General features: G+C 35.4%; 1 long non-coding RNA gene across 1 annotated transcript; it reads right to left on the reverse strand.

Moving 5' to 3' along the window:
- Window positions 1-1379: 1379 nt before the first annotated feature.
- LOC140230791 (uncharacterized) lies at window positions 1380-6100 on the reverse strand. Its single transcript, XR_011901414.1, has 3 exons — window positions 5150-6100; window positions 3389-3474; window positions 1380-2592 (listed from the first exon to the last, which is right to left on the reverse strand). It is a non-coding gene; the product is annotated as an uncharacterized lncRNA (long non-coding RNA).

Here is a 6100-nt window from a genome sequence, read left to right on the forward strand (position 1 = left end):
TCTCTGATTGCAGACTCTATCAGAATCTGGTATAATTTTAGAGCGAATGCTGCCAAAAAGGAACTCAGAATCAATTTTTGTGTTTTAGGTTCTATTCAAAGTATTTGTTTATATATATAAATAGATGTAAAAGATCCGAATCAAAAAGTGTTTTTTGTTGTTGTATGAAGAATGATTGGATGAAGGAATTATATATATTAGTGATTTGTTTGATCCTCCACACCCAGTTAGTAAACCGTTTGAAGATCTTATTTTTTATTTTATATTGATCCACAGGATGCAAAATTTTCTTTTTTAAACCATATTCCACCTTAGCACATTCCCACACACTACCCAACTACACACAAAGTGACACAGAAAGCCAGCTCTTGAGAAAAGCAAAGGGTAAGCTACTTCCACTCAGACTCTAATCCTTCATCAGGCTGTTTGCGGAAAAATGAAGTTATACCACAGTCGTCATAAAAAAAAAAAAAATGTAGAGGGACAGCAGAATTTACTGCAACATGCAGCTGCATGCCAAGCACAGAAGTCTAGCTGCACGTGACACTTGTTTAGTAGAGTGTGCACATGATGCTTGCCATGGGCTTGGTTTACAACGTACATGGTGTGGGGTCTTCATGCCAACTGTGCAGGCTATAAGATCATGCTGCACACACTAACATTTGCACACGGATTAAAGAGAACAATATGAGTGTGGGAGAAGGGAAAATTCTTGGTGACAAGCCAAATGACTATAATGTGCTACTTCATAAAACTTATGATCAAACACAAGTAAAATGGGAGAAAAAACAATCAGTTCATCAATTTGTTTTCTTTTTTCTTGTTGTTTATTCCAACAGGACCTACATACAGGAACTACACATATTCCATACAGTAACAACTGCATTTTTTGTGACTTACAATGTCATGTTAAATGTGACTTATTTGTAATACATTGTACATACATGAATGACAAGCCTGCACTCATAAAAGCAGGTCCTTGTCATGGACTACTGGTTATCCTTTACAGTTGGTCAATAAGGTATAATATTGAAACACTATATTCATTTTGTTGGGTTTGTATGTTGTTTTCCTTGAAAGCATCACAAGAGTATTAGGATTTCTGCAAAGGCTGGTTGTGCAAATTTATATGAGCTGCAACTATAACTCTGTAGCTACATACCATGCTATAAGGTACAGATAGGTGCATAATTAGTGTGTGGCAGGATCCAGGAATTCTGTAAAGGGGAGGGGGTGCAAAAAAAAAATGAAAAAAAAAATATATACACATGTATATATATATTTATTTTGGGTTTCCCTGTCATTATTTTCTTTTTATTTCCCTTGTTGTAACAAAAAAAAAATAAAAATAAAGACCCCCCCCCCCCCATCGATCCGCCACTGTGTGGTAGCTATGACATACTAGTATATGAAACATGCTCCCTGGTATACAAAGACTACTGTACCATAATATCACCCAACAAAGGAATTTATATAGTATATAACGTATGTGCTATAATTGTCTCACAATCAAATAAGTGACAACAGGCACATCTACATTCAGGAACATAATCAACTTTTTCGCAAAACAACAATATAGTAAATATTTTGATGTATGCAAACAATTTTCTTTTTTATAACAGTAGATGTCAAATTCATCAAAAACTTCTAACCTTTGTAATAATAAGCGACTTTAGCTACAGTGTAGAATCAAAAATTTGAAATGTCAGCAATCACTTGAGAAGTACAAAATAGACAAAGTTTGCCTTGCTCACAAGAAAAGGATTGAATTGAACAAAAACTGACTGAATTGACCTGCTTTTTACGGTAAGCTCAGAGTTTGTTTTTCATACATTTTTTTTTTTCTAAAGAATAATCAATTGAACAATCTAACATGTACATTGTACATCTCCAAAATTATGAATTAGATGAATGAAAATTTTGGTTCAGAATTCATCATGAATTAGATGAATGAAAATTTTGGTTAAGAATTCAATTGAAGGTGTTTTTTCCACCCATGAGCTTTTATAAATATCTACTCAAACATGATAGCATTTTGAAACACAAAGTACAGCCACGTGTACATGAGTTAAATTTTCATGCATTCAAAAATTGAGGGCCCTAGCATCAACAGGTTGATATAACATACAAGTTTTGTCAATTTTTTTTCTCTCTCTCTCTCTCAAAAAAAAAGTAGTATTAGAAAAACCACTCAATGTGTCCAGAACAATCCAATAAACTCTCACAAGTAATCACAAATCATTACCAGAATATGCAAGATGGAGGAATGATTAACATCACACATGCCAAAGATTGGTAGGCAATATATATCTCCATGGACAGGGTTATAGATTTCTGTATTGATCACAGAGAAGCTGGTACAATGTATCATGCTCACTGAGATTGATTGCTTGGATTGGTTTTGCAGAGGACACAGAAGTTGTGAAAAAGGAGCCATCTTCTACATCCTTCATGGGAGTCAAGTGAAACACTAGTTGTCGTCCTTAGATTCCAGTTGATACATTGGGAGACTAAGGCATTGGTGAATTGTCATCCTCTACAGTTGCTTGGATGAAACAAGATACTCCACATGAGGGATGAACGATCCCTTGTCTACATATAAGAGGAAATGAAAATGGAAAAGTGGCCTATGGGTGGCCTGACTTGCATCTAGCAGTATACTGTAAAATGACAAATATCCACCGCATGAAACTTTTGTGAACTGGAGCTGACGGCCTTTTTTGTGGCACAAAACTGTCAAAAATTGCCACTGGCATTGTGTAGACAAAAACTTTTGCGTGTATTGTACTTTTGCGAACCTTGGCCTCTCACAAAATTTGTGAAAGTCTTGTTGAGGCACACAAAACTTTCTGGTTTTACAGTACACTGTGACTATGACAACTGAAGAAATGACAATGTAAATTAACCGAAAAGCCATATTACAGTGTACAGTGAATATTCATGTTACTTTTAGTAGTCAACATAAAAAAAATATGATCATGATTTCTTTAATATACCATGGTACTATGGAAAGGAGATGATTCCTGTCTTTGTCTTTGTTTTTATAAGAAATCACGGCACTAGATCCATCCTTCACAATGCATGTAGATGTTTTACTAAGTGCAGATGGTAAGCAAAATATTTTCAGCCATGATCTTTAGAAACTAACTGGCTAAGAAAGAAAAAACATGCTTTAGGCAAGGCTTCATGTAATTTCCTCCTGTAAGGCCAAAGTCATTTGGATAATGCATGTCTAAAAGATATCAAATCTATCCTGCAGGGAAGTTTGGAAACTCAATACACGAAAACAAGAAAAAAGCACAGTGACCATACACTTAATAAACTCTGACAAAAAAACAACAACAACAACAACAAAAACATCCCCCATCTGGGGGTAGTGCAAACTTACATGTACAAGTACACTGGGCAGGGCATCACTCACAGAGGAACTCTCTTTGTCTGAGAGAGTGGCAAAGTGAATCAGGAATCTACTGACTATAAGCCAACAAAATGAAACAAAGAAAAACAAAGAGAAATATAAAAAAAAATAGCAATCTCACATGATTCACAGAGCCTGCATCTCTAACAGGGAGGGCATCTTGCTCCTGCAATCTGCTGACCAATGCAGCATGCATGGTACACAGCTGTCCTGCTCCCTTTCATGTATGACCACACGCCAAATGAATGTGTTCTGAATTATACTCATGTTGCTGAAGTTGTTGCTGTTGTTTGTTTGTTTTGGCGTAGGGGTTGTTATGTGAAAATCATCAGGGTACTGTTTCATTAAATCTTACTTCATACAATCAATACATGTTTTAAATCTTATTATAAAATCTAATTCTGAAGATCTATTGTATGATATTAGGATACTTAAAGGGACTGTACAGTACTGGTTTAGGTGGGTATTCATGTTTTGAAAATTCCTAAGTGAGATACTGAGAAACCTCCTATGAAATATGAAAGAGCATGTAATTTTAAGAAGGATTCAACGTTTATTTGATGAAAATTGGTTTTCAAATGGCTGAGATATCAAAAAAAGTGATAATAATAAAAGACTAGAGGCCAAAACTTTATTAGGATCTCTTTGTTTCACCTTATTTTTGGATATCTCAGCCATTTCAAAACCGATTTTCATCAAATAAACTTTTGATACCCCTTAGAATCGCAGTCTCTTTGAGATCTCATAGAGTTAGTGGTTCCTGAATGTCTCGCAAAATATGAAAAGCTAAATCCTCACCTCGACCAGAACTGTACACACCCTTTAAAGGAAAAGTTCACCTTCATAAACATAAGGATTGAGAGAATGCAGCAATATTAGTAGAACACATCAGTGAAAGTTTGAGGAAAATTAGACAATCGATGCAAAAGTTATGAATTTTTAGAATTTTTGTGTTGGAACTGCTGGATGAGGAGACTACTACAGCTTGTGATGTCATATATATGCGTACAACAGCATAAAGAAAATGTAAAGAAAATTCAACATATTTTCACTTTTTCCACATAATAAAAGAGCACTTGACTTGCCTCTTTCTAAAGGCAGGGGGAATAATATTACCCATAACATACGTCAGTAACAAGTCAAGGGAATTTGTATTTCTTTCAAAAGATGAAATTTTGTGAAATTCTCTTTATATTTTGCTTATATTGTTGTACTCATGTGACATCATACGCTGCAGTAGTCTTCTAATCCAGCGGTGACTGCACAAGAACTTCAAAAATTCATAATTTTTGAACGGATTGTCTGATTTTCCTCAAACTTTCAATGATGTATTCTACTAATATTGCTACATTCTCTCAATCCTTATGTTTATGAAGGTGAACTTGTCCTTTAATAGTGACATGGTATATTTTGAACATCATTACTTTCTAAATTACATGATGTAGAATCCATGTCAGTTTACACAGAACCATTTCATAATCACTGTTTTATTCCAGCTTTTTTCAGATGCTGTAGTTACTTTCTACTAGTAGTGGACCAAAGAATTTGCTTTACATTAGGGTGTCTAATTGCTGTTTGTATTGTCTGACAGGATCAAAACACTTGAGCACATGTTATTCTTTCGAGTACTGGATCCTTTTACAGTTTGATACGGATTTATCTATCATTTTGGTGAGATAAATCACTTATTCATTCACCAATATCATTATGAATTTAGAAATTGTGACTCACATACTGTCCAGCTCTTCCAGGAGATTTCTTTGAATGTCCATGTCGTAGTGGGCATTTAGTGATGTCCTCAGTACGGCCTTGACATGTCAAACTCTAGGAAAGTCTCCCTGATGAGTAACACAAGGTACTGCAGAATTACTTGCATGTATTTGTTACATGTGTTCAGTTTGCAACTTCCCTGCAGCACCCGCATTTTACTCTCAAATCCAATGGCTGAAAGATGCTGCATAGACACCAGCATTGTTGTTGGTCATATGCATACAGTATTTGACAGGCAGGGCACTCTTCCCACCTTCCTGGCACAACCTACTGCAGCGAGCATAACACCATCATCGCTATCCGGGTCACTGATATTGTCATGTGTGGCTCAAGCAGTCCTATCTTGGAGTTCATCCTTGGCAAACACTGGCTCATAATCATAAGCTCCAAGTCCTCCATTGAATAAAATAAAGGATTTATGAAGATATTCTATTTTTCAATGTTTGGAGGTGATGAAGTAATAAAAATGAGTGTTTGGCCTACTGTACATTCATGGTCACAGAATGTTTGTGCATTCAATATTCAAGTGCTTTGCGATATTGTATGGTGATATGGGTCTAGACCGAAAGACTTTATATTGTAACATGCACACTCTAGCCTCTCAGTTTAAAAAAGTCAATAGTCTTACGTATTTGATTATCTTTTCTATTTTTCCCCCTAAAAGAATAATCAAATTGCAGCACTGTATATAAATGCTGCAAAAATCCATTAATTTTTAGGCTACATGTAGTTGGGACTTACATGTACAGTATATATGACTTATGTAAAAACCACTCATCTTCGTATAGGCTACAATGTTTTACATTATAGTAAACACATAAACTGACCAATGACCGACAGTTATCTCCATGCCATGCATCCTATCACAGGGTACATTGGACCAAAATAAAATGGCAACTGATTGACAAATTG

The sequence above is a fragment of the Diadema setosum genome, chromosome 7 (genome assembly GCF_964275005.1).
Source record: "Diadema setosum chromosome 7, eeDiaSeto1, whole genome shotgun sequence".
In the NCBI taxonomy this organism is placed as follows: Eukaryota; Metazoa; Echinodermata; class Echinoidea; order Diadematoida; family Diadematidae; genus Diadema; species Diadema setosum.